Genomic DNA, 21,113 nt, shown 5'->3' with positions numbered 1-21,113 from the left:
CTAAATCACTCTTTTCTAAGAAAAGGAATGGTGCCGTCCCATTTGATATTATTCTAACCATATACTATTTCACAACCTCTGAAAATTTCCTTTAATAGACTTGATCTTTGCAAACCTGGATTTTTGGTGATGTACCATCATCTACCCACCAATTTCTTTTGGTAACCATTCATCAAGCGTTTCTCTCAATTTCGGCTTACCCAAGTGTTATTACCTGATGCATTAGAACTTATCCTAAGAAGTGTGGTTATGCTCTGTCGTGGGTTGTTTGCTCACTATATCATAGGAAATCTCATCTCACTGAGGAGGTCCAAAAAAGCTAAATCCCGGCTAAGCTTTTTTGTCTTCGCCCAGTAGTTTGGGGTGGGCTGTTCCACTTGAAGCAGGACATGACTGATTTGTAGGTGGTTGGGTTTTATTTGTAATGACAGAGACAAGCAAAATAAAACAAAGGTATGGAATGTACTCAGAGTATTTATCAGTGGCTCACCTTAAGTCAAAACTGTTCATCCATTTGTTTTTTGCTATCGAATAAAGAGCGCATTGTTAGTCACTTTATCTGCCAAATTCATAACTGTCCCTATTTCTACCAATCAATTTATCTGCCAAATTCATAACCGTTCCGTCTTTCCAACAATTCCCTTGATGACCATTATGTTGGGCCTGTACCACCACACACCATGCTCCATCTCTTTTTACCATTAAGATTGCAATTGTGTGAATATTGCATTACTGTATTGGGACACATTTGTAACATTATGTACTCTACATTTTGCAAAAAGCTGTCAACAGATTCAATGATATTAATGCCCTGGGTACTAATTACTGGGTGGAGTCTACCATCCACTACGTCTAATTTGTAAAATAATATTAGGGCCAGTGCCCACATTTTTATTAGTAGCACTTTGCTGGCCTGCAAACATTGGAGTTACCAAATACCAATGCGGTCTAGTCGTGATTCCACCTAATGCCTCTTTCATCTACCATCCTACATTCACGCCCAGTTATCCCACTCTTGCTGTTTCTTTTCCACTCCGTGCTTTCTTCCTTTGTCTTTTTTCTTAATCCTCTTCCTATTTCTTTCCTCTTTTTCTGCCTTTGTCTCTCTTATTCTGGTTCAAAGTCTAATGATGGGAAAATAAGTTCCAGTCCCTAAAAAAAAGGTGCAGATGGGGCCCAGCTGCAATCACTGGCTCAAATTAAGCAATGACCATCTAATGCCATCTATGCCCTGAAGACCTTGATGGTTTTGTTTGTTTTGCTATAATAGGTGATGAGGGCCGATTTGCATGGGGCATGCCCTACATAAATTCAGCCATTCTCAATGTCTCTTCCAGCTCTGAATACTATTTCTGTTTTTAAAGCAGTGGGCATTGTAGCAAAAACACCAGAATATGGTTATTATGAGGAGCCTCAGCAAATCTCCAGGAGGCTTTTCTACTGAAATGCATCATCATCATCATCAAAGCTTTATTCGAGAGTTATACTCATAAAAGCACAAACATACATTTCAAATACATCATTTAAAAGATTATATCCTAATTATATTAAATTTTAAAAGAATTGTGCAGACATATACAATAAAAAACTTTGATGCATGATTTACACAGAAACCACAGACAATACCCCAATCAATTTGCTTTAGTAAGGATTGCCCTCCGTCTGATGGACCATGCCCACCCCAAGTACTTTGCTGTTGCTAAGACAGCAGGCATATCGGTGGAGGTACAGAGTATTCGTATTGCCTCAACACCCCTAGATGTCCCTAAGTTTCTACAGACAGGGGCTAGCCAGACTTTTCTCGGGGCGGTGTAAGCTTTGCAACAAAATAGAAAGTGGCCTATACTTTCGTCTGCTGCACCACAGGCTGGGCAGCAAGAGGTGGTGGAGCTCCTCCACCTACCAGTCAATGATCTCAGAGGAAGGGCACCTGATCTTAACTGGAAGAAAAGCTTCCTGTCCCCTGGGTTAGTAATGCTGTCCCAATATGGTTCCAAGGCAGGATACAGTTTGAATAAAAAAAAAAACCCCGTCATGGAGTCAGATCTCGTTTTGTTCCAGAGTCTTCCAGCTACCTAATCCCAGTATAGGCCTTTAATCGTATTTTTGCTTGGGAAGGGTTCCCCAGATGGATTGTCCCATAAATTTGAGAGGCCAAGATCGCCTAGGGCAGTCCTGAGATTTTTTAGCCAAACTATCTTGTGGAAAGTATCAGCTTTAATTATGGGCAAGAACCCCTCTGCATAATGCCGGATCTCCGGGGTAGTCCAAAGGCGTCTCCAGTAGAGAATCGGGCGCAACCTCGCTTGGTCGCTAACTGATAATCTCCCTAGATCAAGACCAAGTGGAATTAATGGTGTACTCTGCGGGAGTCCTGTGATTCCCCTAAAAAACCTATTCTCAGATATCTGCAAAGGGAGGAGCTTCCCAAATCCCCACAGCTCTGCCCCATAGAGGGCAGACCCAAGAGCCTTAGCGTCATATACAGCCAAGACAGGTTTTATTGGCTTGGACTTCGACTTTTTATGTTCCACCCGAAGTGCCCCCGAGATCTGTTGGTGCCTCAAAACCGCCCTTTCTATGTGCTGGGACCATCTCGAGTCGTTTGCTATCTGTATCCCAAGGGTAAATACAGTAACCACCTCAAGCTGACAGTTGTTCAGGAATATTTTTTGTCGGGGTCTACGTTTTGATGTAAAGGCCATCAGCTTGGTCTTACCCACGTTGACTTCCAGGCCATGCTCCCTGCAGAAAAGATCGAAAGTATTCAGAGCTCGCTGCAGGCCAGCCGGAGTTTTGGATAGAATTAGCGTATCGTCGGCGAACATCAGGATCGGATCCCTGAGGCCCGCCAACGAAGGCGCATCTACACTGGCGTCCAGCATCCGAGCCACTATCCCCTTAATAAATAAGGAAAAAAGCAGGGGAGCCATTGCGCACCCCTGTCGCACTCCACGCTCAACCGGGAAGTCAGCAGAGGATTCGCCATTCATGCCCCATTGGACTTTGGCGAAGTTACATTCATGCAACCTCATTATCAGGGTAAGTAGCTCTGCCGGAAGACCTATTTCGCTCAAAACTGCCCAGAGCTTTCTCCTTGGGACCAGGTCGAAGGCAGCCGCAGGTCAACAAAAGCAACATACAGGCTGCCTTCGCCAAGCGCCTCCGTCCCCCACTGCAGCAGAGCAAAGCGAAACACCTGGTCGACTGTACTTGTAGCCCGCCGAAAACCAGCCTTATAAGGGGACAGGGCATTGTTCTCGTCAACCCAATCCATTAGTTTATTTACCACCATCCTCCCTACCACTTTTTGGACGGTGGCGATCAAGCTTATCGGCCTGTAATTAACCGGGAGAGACCGATCCCCTTTTTTATATATAGGTATGATGGTCGCTCCCCTCCATAGTTCGGGGACAGCCGTTCCCTTCGCAATAGCATTTCCCAGAAGGAATACATATCTGGCCCACCTCACCTTGTCGTTTATAAAAACGTCAGAGGGTACACCATCTAGACCCGGGGCCCTTTCCCCGGGGGCAGTGCATATTGCGACTTCGGTTTCTTTGAGGGTAAATAAATTCTCAATAGGGAATACAGCTGAAATTGCTTCCACATTCTTAAACTCTGCAGTCTCAGCATATTGGGGTTTGAAATAATCCACCCAGGCACCCTCGGCGACGTTATTGTCGGGTTTGTCTGGAGTTCCACCTCTACCCCACTTAACAATATTCCAGAATAACCTGGAGTCCTTAACCCCCGATGCCTCCTTTAATTCGGCCCAATGCTTTTCGTCCCATGGTTTTTTTGCTAGGGATATGTTAGCCTTGTAGTGCTTCCTAGCGCCACTAATCGCTGCCCTGTCCCTGTTCCTAATTGCTCTGCCCAAACTTAACCTGGCTTCCCTGCACTGTTGATTAAACCACCTAGCTGGTTTGGGTGGTTGTTTACTATTTGTCTTTCGGGGCCTCAAGAAGTGCGGTTTTAAAAGGGAAAAGAGCTTGTCATGTATGTCAGTTATTTCCCTAGACCCTGGGATTACTGGGTTTGCATCCTCCATAGCGGTGATTGCAATGTCCACCTTAGAACTTATAAATGCCATAGATTCTGCATTAGCCAATACACTCGGCCAGTTAAGTCTGTGCATGTTGTTGGCCATAGTAGGCAGCGGACCATCAATCGATTGATGATTCCCTGGTGTGGCCAACCACCAATTATGGGTCACACAGAGGGGATTGTGGTCACTCTCCAATCTGCCCTTAATTTCCATGTCGCATACCAACTGCCACAAGTTTAGGCTACAAAGGACATAATCTATCCTGCTTTGGTTACGACCATTGTTGAATGTACAGGCACCTTCCCTATCGCTCTTCGTTATCCCATTTAGGGCTCTTAGTCCTTGCTCCATGCAAATGGCATTCAGTTGTAATATATCTTTCGTCCACCGCCTGACCGAGGCCAGATTTAAAATTGGAACGCCCCATTGCATGTCTTCCTCTTGCCCCAAGGGATCATCGGAGCTATCCAATGGTTCGAAAGTCCTGTTTAGGTCGCCAGCTAATACAACTTTATTCCCCAAGGACTGAATTTCCAGAGAAGTGGACAAAGCCTCTATAGTAGGTGAATTCCCTATGATACTGCCCCTGGCATAGATGTTATAGATATCTATCCCTCCCCAGTGTTCTGATGCCATTCTTATCATTTGGATGTCCTTGCAACCCAAATCCACCACTTTGATTGTTGCTTGTAGGCATTGCCGTATCCAAATTGTAAGGCCTCCCATCGGTCGGCCCCTGCCGCCTCTAGTAGCTGGGATTGCAAAGTTTAGATAGCCAGGAAGAAATAAATGGTCGCAGGCCCATGTCTCTTGGAATAGACATACATCAAAGCCATTGATGAAGTCTATCCAGTTTTGGGATGCCAGCTTGCTACTCAACCCCGGGTTATTCCATGAAACCATCTTCCCTGAACAGGGACCATCTATAAGAACTGCTTCTGCAGAGGGCACCCCAGAGTGTCTTCTTAGGATTCCTTCGTGCCCCTCCCTATCTCGATTTTTACCCTCATTGTTATGCACAACCTCCCGAATACCAACAGTGTTAGTTATAATTAGATCATCATTTTCAGATACCCCAGGAATTGGAATAAACTCCCCACACATTGCCTCCAGAGTCACAGTTTCCCAACTAGTACTAATTTCATTTGGTTCCACATTTTTGATTGTCAAAAGAGTTGATACAGACTCCCCAAACATATCCCAAAGATTCATATTTTCCCAGTTGTTCGTGGTATAATCGGAATTAAATTCATCATAACCCGAACCCTGGAGATTTTTTCCCTTTGGTCAATGAACCCACCCCGGATCTGCAATCACTTCAAAACGATTATATGTTGGTACATTACAATGGTTTCCCCGTTGGAAGGGTGCAGCGAAAGGAACAAATCCTGGAGAGAGGAGATTATTGTAACATCCTACTTCAGGGACTATACCAAATTGAATGCCTGTTGGTCTTGGATAGAAAAATGTAAGGTCGACAACACCAATTCCAGCACTACTTGTGCCCCAATTTTGCCTCGTGATCAAGCGTACCACCCTGGGATCCTGGAAATTGACAACTATACAGTCCCCCTCTAAGCGCTTGGGAGTACAACCTATCCAGTCTGTCCTTCTTACTCCAATGATCAACCCGTCCACTTCCCTGGGCAATGGTCTATTGATCCTTAGCCAGTGCATTGCCTTGTTTTTCAGCATCTGGAAGGATTCTCTTTGCCCATCCTGCAAAGGTGGTACATTGGTGAGGATAGCAACGAAAGGATAGGAATCTGGAGGAAGATTCATAGGTGGTGTCCTACGAGGCGCCCTCATAGGAAGTGTATCAGGCAAACTAAGGGCAGGAACAACAGGGCGGGATGTTGAAATGCTTAGCGGGGCTTGGGAATTATTCAATACAGGATTACCAGTTTTGGAACTATCTTTGGTACCCGTGGCTACAGTATCTGGGCGCTTTTTGGGTTGAGAAGTACTGCTACTTAGGTGGTCCGGTAGATGTAAGTTAGTCTTAGGGATTTGTCCCGTCGACCGGGGCCTATTTGTAATAGTGGCTACAGGGGGAAGAGGCTCAGCGGCAGATGCACTGTTTGCCAGCCCACTTGATTTTGGAAGATTATTACTATCCCCCGTCCTAGGGTGGGACTTGATTAGGGATTTAGTGAAAAAGAAATTATCTAGGGTAGCCTGCTCGAAGTGGTCTAATCGATCGGCTAGTCTTTTGACTTGTTCTTTGATGGGAGTCAGGAGAGACCTCATCAGCCTCTCCAACTGGAGGAGCAGCGGTAGAGCAGGAGGTGGAGTCTCGGCCGATCCCATCACTGAAGGGTCACTAGGGTTGGATGCAGAGCTAGCCGAGGTGACTCCGTCCTTAACAATCTCGACCCCATCGGAGCCAACCCCATCAGGCTCGCAAGGAGTACATAAGCCTATTCTAATTTTCCTTATTTTTTTGGGATGTTTACGAAGATAGCACTTCTTCGGGGCAATGCATCTTTTTCTTTTGGTGCATGGTTTGTTGATAACCACGTGGAGTGGCACACTCGATTGGGCAGTATTTGCCTCACTAATAGGTAAATCAGTTAATATAATAGGCGAAGTAGGAACCAGGATGGTCCTATCATCACCCACAGAGAAGTTAGTCGTTGGGCCAGGTGACTGGGAAAAAGCATAGGGCGTTTCTAGTACCGCTGGCAGGATTAGAGATGATAAGGGAGGAACCAATGCCGGGAAGCCCAGAGATGGCCGTTTCTCCAAGGGAATTTTAAGGAGTTCTATAGATAGCCTGCGCTCGGCGCGTCGCTCCGCCAAAGCAATCTCTTTATCAATGTCTTGAGTTGCCCGGCTAAAGTATTTATCTAGGGGACCCATGATTGTTAGCCCCACCTCGGGCTGGGGGGAGCTTTGGACAGGGGTAATTAAGGGGGAAGGCATACTTACCAGGCAATATACTTTAAAAAGGGAAAAAACAATATAAACCAAAACAAAATTTCTCAGGACATGAAACAGACTATGGCAATGATTAGTAGGTTAAGCAAGTCAAGATATCAAAATGGCTTACAGGTTAGATCAGTATCCCTATAGCAGTAACGCGATGTCAGAGAGTAGGCCCAGCCCAGCCTCCTGCAGCCCCTGATGGCCACAGACGGCCCCGCCCTTGTCCCGGGCTTCTCCCGGCGCACTCCCGCGCGCTCCCGCGCAGCGGTAATGTGTCTTGCTTTTATTATAAATGGGCCAATTGGAGGTGGGCTTTTGCAGTCGTCCGGTGCTCAGGGGGCGGGGCTAGCAGGGAGAGCGGGCCAGGTGTCTTAGATTGGCCGGCAGGGACTCCTGGGAGATCGAGTCCCTGCACCTGCTCGCAGCCCTGCTCGGCCCTTCTGCACCCCGGTAAGGTTCACAAGTGCCACCAAGTCCTGGCCACGAAGCGGGACCCGCAAAGCGGGTACCGCCAGTTGTTTCTGTGCAAAAATCCAATTCCCCGGGTTTGAAGGTCCAGGGACACACGGAGCAGCCCAGCAGGAGGATTCGCGGCACAAAGAACACAGAGAACAAAGGAACCCACCAGTTAGTGTAGGAGGTGGGCTTTTGCAGTCGTCCGGTGCTCAGGGATCGGGGCTAGCAGGGAGAGCAGGCCAGGTGTCTTAGATTGGCCGGCAGGGACTCCTGGGAGATCGAGTCCCTGCACTTGCTCGCAGCCCGGCTCGGCCCTTCTGCACCCCGGTATGGTTCACAAGTGGCACCAAGTCCTGGCCACGAAGCGGGACCCGCGAAGCGGGTACCGCGAGTTGTTTCTGTGCAAAAATCCAATTCCCCGGGTTTGAAGGTCCAGGGACACACGGAGCAGCCCAGCAGGAGGATTCGCGGCACAAAGAACACAGAGAACAGAGGATCCCACCAGTTAGTGTAGGAGGTGGGCTTTTGCAGTCGTCCGGTGCTCAGGGGGCGGGGCTAGCAGGGAGAGCGGGCCAGGTGTCTTAGATTGGCCGGCAGGGACTCCTGGGAGATCGAGTCCCTGCACTTGCTCGCAGCCCTGCTCGGCCCTTCTGCACCCCGGTAAGGTTCACAAGTGGCACCAAGTCCTGGCCACGAAGCGGGACCCGCGAAGCGGGTACCGCGAGTTGTTTCTGTGCAAAAATCCAATTCCCCGGGTTTGAAGGTCCAGGGACACACGGAGCAGCCCAGCAGGAGGATTCGCAGCACAAAGAACACAGAGAACAGAGGATCTACTGAAATGCAGTTGTCTTACCTGAAAAGGTGGCCACAAACAGCCGCATTACAGGGAGGTAGGGTTCGCTTATATACATGTGAAAAAAAGTCTGCCCTTCACATCAGTGAAGGGCAGGGCAGAAATGTTGTATCAAGCACAATGGCAGACTGCTTGACTCACTTTTCCATTTGCTAGTCATAAGATTAATTACATGGATACAGCAGAAAAAGGTGAGTTGTAGCTGGTGTTATCCTGTGTGCATACTTTGAGGAGCACTAGCCAGCCTCTCTGAAACAGCTCGCCACAGTGTTGATGGATTGCTTTATGAACTCAAATCACCACTGAGATGGTGGCTTCTGAGGCCCCACTACAGGGTGAGTGGCAGGCTCTATGGCTGAACTGCTGAGTGAAGTCATTTTGACCCAATGTGGTTTTGAGGGCTGGGCAGATGTTGGGTTGTTAACAGAATGGTGGTTGTTAGACCTGTCCGCCTTAGGATGGTCTTCCCCAAAACCTTTTGGCTTCCTTCTCCATTGTTCCTCATCTCATTTTTGCTGACATTAGGGCTCTACGCAATTTACCACTGCTAACTAGTGCTAAAGTGCACATGCTTACTGCTTAAAACTTGGTAATATCTTGGCTTTTCCCCAATTGGCATATTTAATTTACTTATAAGTCCCTTGTAAAATGGTACTACATGTGCCCAGGGCCTGTAAATTCAATGCTTCTAGTGGGTCAGCTTCTCTAATTGTGCCACCCACTTAACTAGGCCTCTGAACATGTCTCAGACCTGCCATTGCAGACTGTGGATGCAGTTTCAAATTGCCATTTCATCCTGGCATAACAAACCTGTTGCCTGGCCCAAACCTTCCTTTTTAATACATATAAGTCACCAGAAGAGTCGGCCCTAAACAGCCCAGAGGGCAGGGTGCGATGTATTTAAAAAGCGGTGCGTGTATTCTTAGGTTTTACATGTCCGGGTAGTGAAAACTCTTGCATTCATTTTTTACTACTACAAGGCTTATATCTCCCATAGGATAACATTTGGATTGCCTTATTACATTTGATAAGTGTAATTTACGAATGAGAGGATATGGCTGATCCAAGTTTGTGTCTCTAGAATCACAATTTAAAATCCAATTTTATGGTTTAGTCAGATTTCAAATTACAATTCTGAAAATGTCACTTTTAGAAAGTTGGCATTTTCTTGCCTTAGCCATTTGGTGCCTGCAGCCTGTCTCTGGTCACATGACTGGATGTAGCTAACAGTTGCACTTTATGTATTCCTCCTAGACAACCACACACAATAGCAAACTTAGTTGCACTTGGATGGGCCATCACTGGTAGGATGGGAGGAAGGGGCTGGACAGGTCCTACTCACATTTGGATAGTCTGTGTCCTGCCTGCACACAAACGGCTGCATATCTCCTGTTGTTAGTCTGGAGCCAGAGCAGGGAAGGCATGGCATCTGTGAACTTCAAAGGCATGCCTTTATAAGCTTCTCCCTACTTCAAATGCACAACTGTGTATAAAAGAAGGACCTCAGACGCCAACTTTTCAACTTTTGGACCTGTGGATATTCTGCCAGCAAGAAGGACTGCTGTACTGCTACAAGGACTGCCACTTCTGCTGGACTGCTGCTCTAAATGAACTGCTACCCTGCTGTACTGACCTGCTGCCCTCTTGCCTGGGGAAGAAGAACTGGACCTGCAACTTCATCTTGAATCCAGGACCCAGAGTGACTAAAAGGGCTAGTCTACTGGCCTCCTGATCTGAGCCATAGTGACATAAAAGACTGCTCAACCACCTCTGCGACCAAGCCGCAGTGAGTTCTTGACCACCAAGTGTTGCCCCTCGGGCCCTGGATCTTTGGTGTGGCTCACAAGCGCTTGAAATTAAAATATTGAGCTCTTCGTGACCACAAACAGGCCTGTTCGCACCTAGAGTGCGCCAATTGCACCGAAATTCAGTGTGTGCCACTGCCACTCTGTCTCTTAGCAGAGCAACATTGACAGCCCATGGGGGACCAGCAGCGCGAAGCTCCAGCCCTTCCGTGTGCGATGTTCGTTCTGCTGTTTGCACCACACCAACTGCCACCAACGATGCTCCCCTTGCTCCTTGCGACGCTCTCCAATGCGATCGGGACTCTTGGCACAAAACTTGAGAAGGCAAAACTTCAGTGGGACTAATATGGGACTGTATCCGACCCTACTCCATTGTAGTCACCTGAACTTTTGACTTTGACCCTGTCCATCGCAACTAGATAGCTGCAGTTGGCACTTTCTGCTTTGAAGCGCTATTCTATAATGAATTCTTTAAAAATTCATAACTCAAGTTCCACTGATTGGATTTTTCTCGATTTGGTTTTGCTTTATTTATTAAACTAAGTTCTATTTTTGTAACCTGGTTGTGATCATTTTGTGTGGTATTTTCACTGTTTTACTGTTTGAAGTGTTGCACAAATACTTTACACATTGCCTCCAAGTTAAGCTGAACTGCTCTGTGCCAATCTAGCAGGGGGTTGAGCACAGATTACTTTGGGGTATGCTTGTGCCTTACCCTGACAAGCATCGTGGTTGCTGCTTGACCAGGGATCACACCTGAGTCAAACAGTAACCCAATTTTTAACGGTTGTGATTGATCTTAATTTTTTTCCAGCCATTTTGAGATTGATTACTTTTATAAATCCATATCTATACAGACATTATCAGCTGCCCAAAATATTTTTCACCCCCATTTTGAAGATCATAAATTTAATTATTATGCCCCCAATGTTTCGACCATTTTATTCCACTTCTGAAAAATGCACTGCATTCTGTCCTCATGTTCTACCCATGAATATTCCATTGTGTACACTATTAAAACACCCAAAGGTTTGACTTCTCATTTTCTTCTACAAATGAAGAGTTCACCAGGTTACCAATACTCTATAAACAATGTAATATCTTATTGGACATTACATAGAGAAAGGATATAGTCTCAGTCATTTTCAAGAAGTAATCGTATGGCCCTCCTTCCAGTCTGCTTTCAAGTGTAAGTCAAGTCTATGCATTCTATAATACATCATGTTAAAGTGGTCTAAGTATACATTGAGGAATACACAATTTATGTATTAACATTGTAGACAGTGTACGATGATGAATAAATTGTGATTATTGTGAAAGCTAGGCATGAAAGAAGGGGTAACTATGCTTGATGTATTGTGCAACACCAAGCGAAATATCCCAGTGTGGGTACACCTACTCTTCTAATTATCATATTTGTATACATTAATGCATAAAGCTCTATTAAAAGTGGCTTGATAATTCCGTTGGGACTGGTAATCGCTGTTACGATCTCCATTGGGATTGTGTAATCTTCAGGTATACTGCAGATCTCTTTACTTTCACCAGAGATTTCGGCCCCTGAAAGAGGTAATAACATGTACTAACCTCTACTTGAAAGCCAGGGCATATAGCGGTTGAATATTGAATGAATATTGACTGATGGACTGAATGGATTTTAGATACAGCCTATGTCCTCATACATCGTAATGATCTGGAAAACAGTATCTAGCCAAACAATCGTCATATTCGTTAGTTTAAACACAAGTTACATATGCCTTACAAAGTCAAATAATACCATCCTCTAGGAATTACGTTATGCCTACTGTTAGAAGCGGCTGTCTCTAGTTGGCAGAGGTATATACTTCTGACAAATAGGGACACACCTTTTCTAGTCAGGGCAAGGGGATCACACACTTAGATAACCCCTGCTCACCCCCTTGGTAGCTTGGCAAAGCAGACAGGCGTATCTCAGAGGCAGTGCGTTAAGCATTTATGACCACATACAGTAATAAAGTGAATACACTACAAATGGACACGACACAGTAGTATTATAAAAATAAGGATTTTTATATAAGGCTTAGCACAAGACCAAATAACGACAAAAATATACCACAGTCTTAATAAATACTTTTGGAAGGAAAAATAATAGTTCAAGCACGGTTTCTTCTTAGCACAAAGTCTTTAGTATCAAAAGCAACTCTTCTTCTTTAAAACACAGTTCTTGGCAACAATGTAACCCACACGGGAGTCACACGACGTCGAGGCAAAGTTAATCCAAAGGTTCGGCGTCGACCGCGAGGAGCGCTACGTCGAGCCCGGAGTCGCACAGACCCCCACAACACAGTACCTTGGAAAAGTGAAGCACTCGATGATCAGCGGCGTCGAGATGTCCGGCGTCGCGTCTTCGGCGTCGATCGGGCCTCGGAGTCGGGGCGATCTGCAGCGGCGTCGACCAAAGTCAGGCGGGAGCAGCGCTCACGAGATGAAGCAGGATACGGCGTCGTCGATGTCGATGTTGCAAGAGTGAGCAGCGCTCACGGCGTCGAGAGGGCTCGAAGTCGATGCGATCAGCAGCGGTGCAGACACGAGGTCACTTGGAGCTGGAGCCGAACTCACTACTCACTGGTGTTGTTGCTGGCGTCGATCGGGCCCGGTGGCCGGCGTCGAGGAAGCGGGACACTGGAGCCGTTACTCACGATGTCGAGCTGGATTCGGCGGCGTCCGTCGGCGTCGAGATTGCTGGATTCTTTCAGAGGTGCTGGATTCACAAGTTCCAGCAAACAGCACTTTAAGCAGATGAAGTCCTTTAGCCCTGTGACTTCAACAGGAGACTGGCACTCTTCCAGCCCTTGGAGATTTTCTTAGCAAAGATTGAGAGTACACACACAGTTCCTCTCTCCTGGTTCCTTGGCAAAAATAAAGAAGCAATGCAGGATTCCCCCAACAAACAGCACTTTGGCAGAAGGGGTAGGCAGTCCTTAGATCAGCAGGCTTCTTGTCCTTGGTTCAGGTTTCCTTGTCAGAAGTGATCTACATTCTTGGTTCAGGGGTCCTTCTCTTATACCCCTTTTTGGCTTTGATCCCTTTGTCCATGCAGAGGAATTTCCCCCCATCTTGGGTTTGTTGTGGGTGTTGCCAGGCCGAAGCACCTGGCCTATTCACTGTGCAGGGCAGAGTCTTCAGCCGCCCAGCAGGAGCGGAGCCAGCATTGTCACTGGCAGGGGCAGGGCCATCAAGTGCCCGGCAGGAGGTGGGCCAGGAAAGTCCCAGGCAGGCACAGAGTCATCAGTGGCCTGGCAGGGGGGCGGAGCCAGCATTGTATCAGGCAGGGCAGGCTATCAGGAGCTACTCTTCCCCTACTCTCAATGCAAATGCCCCACTCATCCCACACTGACTCATTCAGACCTCTGGAGCCACCCAGCTCCTGTCACACGCACACCAGAACCAGCAGAGACCGGTAGACAGTTAGACAAGAAAATAGCTACTTTCTAAAAGTGCTATTTTCAAACACAGAGTCCAAAAACCATCCACACAAACGGATGCATTATTAAACCCTGAGTTCAGGGATACCAAACTCGACATTGCACCATGCTCCCCGAGCCCTCTAGGATTATAGCATTAATAATCCTGGCAGCCCATTCGAACTGATAGAGAGCAGGTTACCTTACAATAGTGAAAAACGAATATGGCTGTAATTCACTATTAGGACATGCCAACCTTGTCAGGCTTGTCCTACCTTATGCTTACAATGCACCCTGCCCTTGGGCCTACCATAGGGGTGACTAACATGAAGTTAAGGGAAGGTTTAGGGACTGGCAAGTAGGTGTACTTGCGCAGTCTGCGTGACAGTACCAGACTGCACGTGGTCTAGCAATGGTAGACCTTCAGACATACTTTTACTAGGCTGCTCTTGTGGGTGGCACAACACGTGCTGCAGGCCCACTAGCAGCATTTGTATTTACACGCCTTGGCACTCCTGGTGCACTCTACTAGGGACTGACAGTAAACCAAATAAGCCAAACATGGAATTCAATCAATACAGCAATTTCACATAGGGAGCACTTGCACTGCGGCACTGATCAGCAGTGGCACAGTGCCCAAAGCATTTACCAGCAAAAACATCGTAAACAGAGGAGGCAAACAGAAAAAATGGAGGAGAGACTCATGCCAATGATGCCAGGTCTAACACGTGTCCCCTCCAGCTGAAATGTGGGGAGAACTACCCTTACCCTAGGGAGTCCTCATCACTAAGGCGGAAAAATCTGGACAGACCATCAGCATTGGCGTGATCTGTGCCAGGGCGGTGTTCCACCGTGAAGTCCATCCCCTGTAGGGAAATGGACCACCTCAACAGCTTTGGATTCTCACCCCTCATCTGCATCAACCATCTGAGGGGCCTGTGGTCTGTCTGAACCCGGAAGTGAGTCCCAAACAGGTAGGGTCTAAGCTTCTTCGGCGCCCAGACCACAGCATATGCTTCTCTCTCTATCGCACTCCACCTCTGTTCCCTGGGAAGTGACCTCCTACTGATGAAGGCTACAGGTAAGTCTCGGCCCTCTTCATTCACCTGAGCTAGAACAGCCCCCACGCCATGCTCTGAAGCGTCCGTCTGGACAACAAATTCTTTAGAAAAGTCGGGTGTCTGGAGTATGGGTGCTGTGCACATCGCAGTTTTCAGGGTGTCAAAGGCCGTCTGACAGGCGTCAGTCCAGATCACAAGTCGTGGCTGCTTCCTGGAAGCCAGCGAAGTCAAGGGGTGCACAATGTTACCATAATCCTTGACGAACCACCTGTAATAACCCGTGAGACCCAAGAAGGCTCTCACCTGAGTCTGGGTTTTGGGCGGTGCCCATGCCAGGATGGTATCAATCTTGAGTTGCAGGGGGGCCACCTTGCCGCTCCCTACTTGGTGCCCCAAGTACACCACTGAACCCTGCCCAATCTGGCACTTACTGGCTTTGATTGTGAGGCCTGCTCTGCGCAGGGCCAACAACACTTCCTGGAGGTGGTGCAAGTGTTCCTCCCAGCTGGCGCTAAACACTGCGATGTCGTCCAGGTAGGCGGCACTGAAATCCTCCAGTCCAGCCAAGACCTGGTTGACCAACCTCTGGAAGGTGGCAGGGGCATTCTTCATCCCAAAGGGCATAACCCGGAATTGGTAGTGCCCATCTGGTGTGGAGAATGCTTACCTCTCTTTTGCCCCATCAGTCAAGGCGATCTGCCAGTACCCAGACGTTAGATCAAACGTACTAAGGTACCGGGCAGCCCCTAACCGATCTATGAGCTCATCAGCTCTGGGGATGGGGTGCGCGTCAGTCTTGGTGACTGAATTGAGTCCTCGGTAATCCACACAGAACCGAAGTTCCGGTGAAGCACCAGGCGCTGCAGCCTTTGGGACCAAGACCACTGGGCTGGCCCAAGGACTGCTAGAGGACTCAACCACCCCTAAGGCAAACATTTTGGAGACCTCCTCCTTGATGTATGCTCTGACATTGTCAGTCACTCTGTAAGCCTTGTGCTTCACAGGAGTGCTGTCCCCGGTGTCCACATCATGGACACACCACTGAGTGACACCAGGAATCAAGAGAACAGATCAGGGAATTGTCCCAACAGTTGGCGACAATCCTGCTGCTGTTCAGGGGTCAGTGTGTCAGAGAGGACAACACCATCCACTGACCCATCTTGCTCTTTTGCAGACAGGAGGTCAGGAAGAGGCTCACTCTCCTCCTCCATTCCAGCATCTGTAGCTAGGAGCATGCCCACTTCGGACCTTTCTAAGTGGGGCTTTAACCGGTTGAGAGGGATGGCTTCCGGGTACCGTGTGGCATGGTCCACCAAGACCAGGATGAACCTGTTGCCTAGGGCTGTCTTGGGGTCCAGGGGCCCAACAATGTCAATCCCCACCCGGTCAAAGGGGGTACTGACCACGGGAAAAGGTTGGAGGGGAGCCTTCTGCTTCCGCCCGCTTTTCCCACTTGCCTGGCAAGTTTGACAGGTCTTGCAATGGATATCTGTATCCCTTCTCATCTGAGGCCAATAAAAATGGGTGACAAGCCTGTCATAGGTCTTGTCCTGCCCCAGATGTCCAGCTAACGGAACGTCATGAGCCAAACCCAGTAGGAAGGCTCTGAAGCGCTGGGGTACCACCAGCACACGGGCTGACCCAGGCTCAGCAGCCTTAGGCTCGCTATACAGGAGGTCGTTCTCCCAGTAAACAAAATGTGACCCTGACTGATCACCTGAGGTTTGGGCTGAGGCCTGCTGCCTCATACCCACAAGAGAAGGGCACACTTTCTGTTCTGCACAGAATTCTTCCCTGGAGGGACCACCATCCTGCTGCCAGTGGGTCAGCTCGGGCAGGTCTTCCAGTTCAGCAACTTGTTCACCTGTGGGTTCCAGGGCATGCCCCTCAAGGCCTGCCTCCTCCTGGACCACAGGAACTACGGGGGACGGTTTCCCGCGCCCCCTGCCTCTTCTCTTCACAGCTGGGTCCTGGGCCATACTTTCAGGCTCCAGAACCCCATCAACACCCTTACTTGCTGTCATCGATCGAGTGGTTGCACACACCCACTCTGGCACACCCAACATTTTCAAATGTGTCTCCCTCTCCACCTTAGCCCAAGGGGAGTCTTCTAAATCATTGCCCAGGAGACAATCAACAGGCATGGCGGGCCTTACAGCAACTTGAAGAGTACCTGAAACTCCCCCCCATTCAAAGGAAACTTGAGCTACCTCACACTCTCTCTGGGAGTTGTCAGCAGCTATCACAGGGTAGAATGCGTGGGGAACAACCTGCTCTCTGGACACCAAGTGACACTTGACAGCTGTCACACTCGCTCCGGTGTCTCTGAGAGCTTCCACTCTATGGCCATTAATGGTCACCCACTGCCTATATTTCTTAGTGTTACTAGGCAGCGGGGGTGGAGGGACCAATTCCATGTCTCCTAGAGAGACCAGGGACATCTCTGCGGGACCCTCCCCACCATGGGCAACCATCTCCTCCCCTCCCAGGGCTACACTCGCCAACTGACGGGGGGCGGCACGTGGTGGTGCACTGGGTGGTGCACTAGAGTTCTTCAAGGGACACTGGGGATCATAAAACCGGTGTCCCACCTGCTTACAAGCGAAGCAGGTCATGGGGCCCCTACGAACAGGTTTACCTGTCGGGGCCTCTGATTTCTTATCTGGGGGAGGCTGGGAACCCTTCCCTTGGTTCCCTTGGGGATTACTTTGGGGCCCTTTCTGGAACTCGCTCTGTTTACCCTTGTCCCCCCCACTCTTCTGCTGGGGACCCTGCCCACCTTTGGCTGAGTCTCCCACTGGACCCTTGTGGACCCTGGTACTGACCCAGCGGTCCACCTCTTCAGCAAGTTTTCTAGGGTTAGATATCTTGCTATCAATAAGGTGCTGGCGCAGCTCTGGAAAACAGTTATTAGACAAGTGCTCCCAAGCAAACAAATCATAAAGAGCATCATAACTTTCCACTTTGCTGCCCTTTACCCAACCATCCATGGCTCTGCAAAAATATGACACATATTCCACCCACGTCGTACCAGGCAACTTCTTACATTCTCTAAAGGCCTGTCTGTACTTTTCTGGGGTTAGGCCATACCTTAACATTAAAGCATCTTTCATATGAGCATAAGACATCCTATCCTCAACAGGCATGTCTAACAGGGTATCTCTTCCCTCATTCACAAAGCGACCCCACAACCCCGCTCCCCAATCCTTCTCAGGGACCCGGTGGGCCAACAATGCTAACTCATATGCTTTAAACCATTGACCAATATCCTCATTCTTCTGAAAATCTTTGATCACATCTTTGGGAAAATAACACCTACTTTCTGCAGGCACAGATGGGATGCTGCCACCAGAGGGATTCAATTCTAACTCTTTAGCTTTGAGCTCCAACTCCCTCATCCTGGTATCACGCTCAAAAGCTAACTTCTCTCTTTCAAACTCTAACCTTTTGATCTCCATATCAGCTTCTCTCCTGCCTCTTGCATTCTCTATTTCCAACTGCCCATTTATCTTAAGTTTTGCCATTTCCATGTTGTATGCTCGCTCCTTCGCCCTTTCTTCTCTTTCTTCAGGAGAAAGACCTTTGGAGGAAACACTGCTGCCAGGAGAGGACACATGACCATTCACTGGTACTTCCTCTTCCCCTTCCCCTGGCGGTACCACCACCGCATCAGAGGGATCTCTGGCCTCTACCCAGGCCTGCAATGCTTTGAGATATTTTGGTTTGTTTTTGCAGCCTGTGGTAGGAACTTTAAATTGCTTGCAAAAGGATTTCAGATCCTTTAACTGATAGTCGTTGATCTTACTCCTATCAAATTCCTCCACAATAACAGCAGGGGTAGTGACTCCGGCATCACTCATGGTCAAAACTGGCAGTTTCAAAAATCAAGTTCCAGGAAAGCGGAGAACAAAAATAGAATATCCAACCAAAACAGATTGTGGCTGCGCTATGGTCTGCTTTCACTATGTAGCGCACACTAATCACTGCACATGGGTCATAAATGCAAAGTTCAAATCCTCACCGCTGACCCACCAATGTTAGAAGCGGCTGTCTCTAGTTGGCAGAGGTATATACTTCTGACAAATAGGGACACACCTTTTCTAGTCAGGGCAAGGGGATCACACACTTAGATAACCCCTGCTCACCCCCTTGGTAGCTTGGCAAAGCAGACAGGCTTATCTCAGAGGCAGTGCGTTAAGCATTTATGACCACATACAGTAATAAAGTGAATACACTACAAATGGACACGACACAGTAGTATTATAAAAATAAGGATTTTTATATAAGGCTTAGCACAAGACCAAATAACGACAAAAATATACCACAGTCTTAATAAATACTTTTGGAAGGAAAAATAATAGTTCGAGCACGGTTTCTTCTTAGCACAAAGTCTTTAGTATCAAAAGCAACTCTTCTTCTTTAAAACACAGTTCTTGGCAACAATGTAACCCACACGGGAGTCACACGACGTCGAGGCAAAGTTAATCCAAAGGTTCGGCGTCGACCGCGAGGAGCGCTACGTCGAGCCCGGAGTCGCACAGACCCCCACAACACAGTACCTTGGAAAAGTGAAGCACTCGATGATCAGCGGCGTCGAGATGTCCGGCGTCGCGTCTTCGGCGTCGATCGGGCCTCGGAGTCGGGGCGATCTGCAGCGGCGTCGACCGAAGTCAGGCGGGAGCAGCACTCACGAGATGAAGCAGGATACGGCGTCGTCGATGTCGATGTTGCAAGAGTGAGCAGCGCTCACGGCGTCGAGAGGGCTCGAAGTCGATGCGATCAGCAGCGGTGCAGACACGAGGTCACTTGGAGCTGGAGCCGAACTCACTACTCACTGGCGTTGTTGCTGGCGTCGATCGGGCCCGGCGGCCGGCGTCGAGGAAGCGGGACACTGGAGCCGTTACTCACGATGTCGAGCTGGATTCGGCGGCGTCCGTCGGCGTCGAGATTGCTGGATTCTTTCAGAGGTGCTGGATTCACAAGTTCCAGCAAACAGCACTTTAAGCAGATGAAGTCCTTTAGCCCTGTGACTTCAACAGGAGACTGGCACTCTTCCAGCCCTTGGAGATTTTCTTAGCAAAGATTGAGAGTACACACACAGTTCCTCTCTCCTGGTTCCTTGGCAAAAATAAAGAAGCAATGCAGGATTCCCCCAACAAACAGCACTCTGGCAGAAGGGGTAGGCAGTCCTTAGATCAGCAGGCTTCTTGTCCTTGGTTCAGGTTTCCTTGTCAGAAGTGATCTACATTCTTGGTTCAGGGGTCCTTCTCTTATACCCCTTTTTGGCTTTGATCCCTTTGTCCATGCAGGGGAATTTCCCCCCATCTTGGGTTTGTTGTGGGTGTTGCCAGGCCGAAGCACCTGGCCTATTCACTGTGCAGGGCAGAGTCTTCAGCCGCCCAGCAGGAGCGGAGCCAGCATTGTCACTGGCAGGGGCAGGGCCATCAAGTGCCCGGCAGGAGGTGGGCCAGGAAAGTCCCAGGCAGGCACAGAGTCATCAGTCGCCTGGCAGGGGGGCGGAGCCAGCATTGTATCAGGCAGGGCAGGCTATCAGGAGCTACTCTTCCCCTACTCTCAATGCAAATGCCCCACTCATCCCACACTGACTCATTCAGACCTCTGGAGCCACCCAGCTCCTGTCACATGCACACCAGAACCAGCAGAGACCGGTAGACAGTTAGACAAGAAAATAGCTACTTTCTAAAAGTGCTATTTTCAAACACAGAGTCCAAAAACCATCCACACAAACTGATGCATTATTAAACCCTGAGTTCAGGGATACCAAACTCGACATTGCACCATGCTCCCCGAGCCCGCTAGGATTATAGCATTAATAATCCTGGCAGCCCATTCTAACTGATGGAGAGCAGGTTACCTTACAATAGTGAAAAACGAATATGGCTGTAATTCACTATTAGGACATGCCAACCTTGTCAGGCTTGTCCTACCTTATGCTTACAATGCACCCTGCCCTTGGGCCTACCATAGGGGTGACTAACATGAAGTTAAGGGAAGGTTTAGGGACTGGCAAGTAGGTGTACTTGCGCAGTCTGCGTGACAGTACCAGACTGCACGTGGTCTAGCAATGGTAGACCTTCAGACATACTTTTACTAGGCCGCTCTTGTGGGTGGCACAACACGTGCTGCAGGCCCACTAGCAGCATTTGTATTTACACGCCCTGGCACTCCTGGTGCACTCTACTAGGGACTGACAGTAAACCAAATAAGCCAAACATGGAATTCAATCAATACAGCAATTTCACATAGGGAGCACTTGCACATCGGCACTGATCAGCAGTGGCACAGTGCCCAAAGCATTTACCAGCAAAAACATCGTAAACAGAGGAGGCAAACAGAAAAAATGGAGGAGAGACTCATGCCAATGATGCCAGGTCTAACACCTACTTAATAAAATAATAAGTTATCTCATTCTGGGCAGCTGGCACTAGTGTGTTCTTCTACGGACATGGCTCAGTTCAATGGCAGAAAACATAGCTGAGGTGGAGAACTGTGCAT

The 21,113-nt window shown here is 48.4% G+C and overlaps 1 protein-coding gene across 6 annotated transcripts in view; it reads left to right on the top strand.

The window, feature by feature from the left end:
• ENOX1 (ecto-NOX disulfide-thiol exchanger 1) overlaps positions 1–21,113 on the top strand; it is a 2,394,477-nt gene that overhangs the window by 2,337,306 nt on the left and 36,058 nt on the right. The window lies entirely within an intron of this gene.

The sequence above is a fragment of the Lissotriton helveticus genome, chromosome 8 (assembly GCF_964261635.1).
Source record: "Lissotriton helveticus chromosome 8, aLisHel1.1, whole genome shotgun sequence".
Classification (NCBI taxonomy): Eukaryota; Metazoa; Chordata; class Amphibia; order Caudata; family Salamandridae; genus Lissotriton; species Lissotriton helveticus.
Note: the sequence above shows the minus strand (reverse complement) of the source record. Positions and strands in the feature narration are given on the sequence as shown.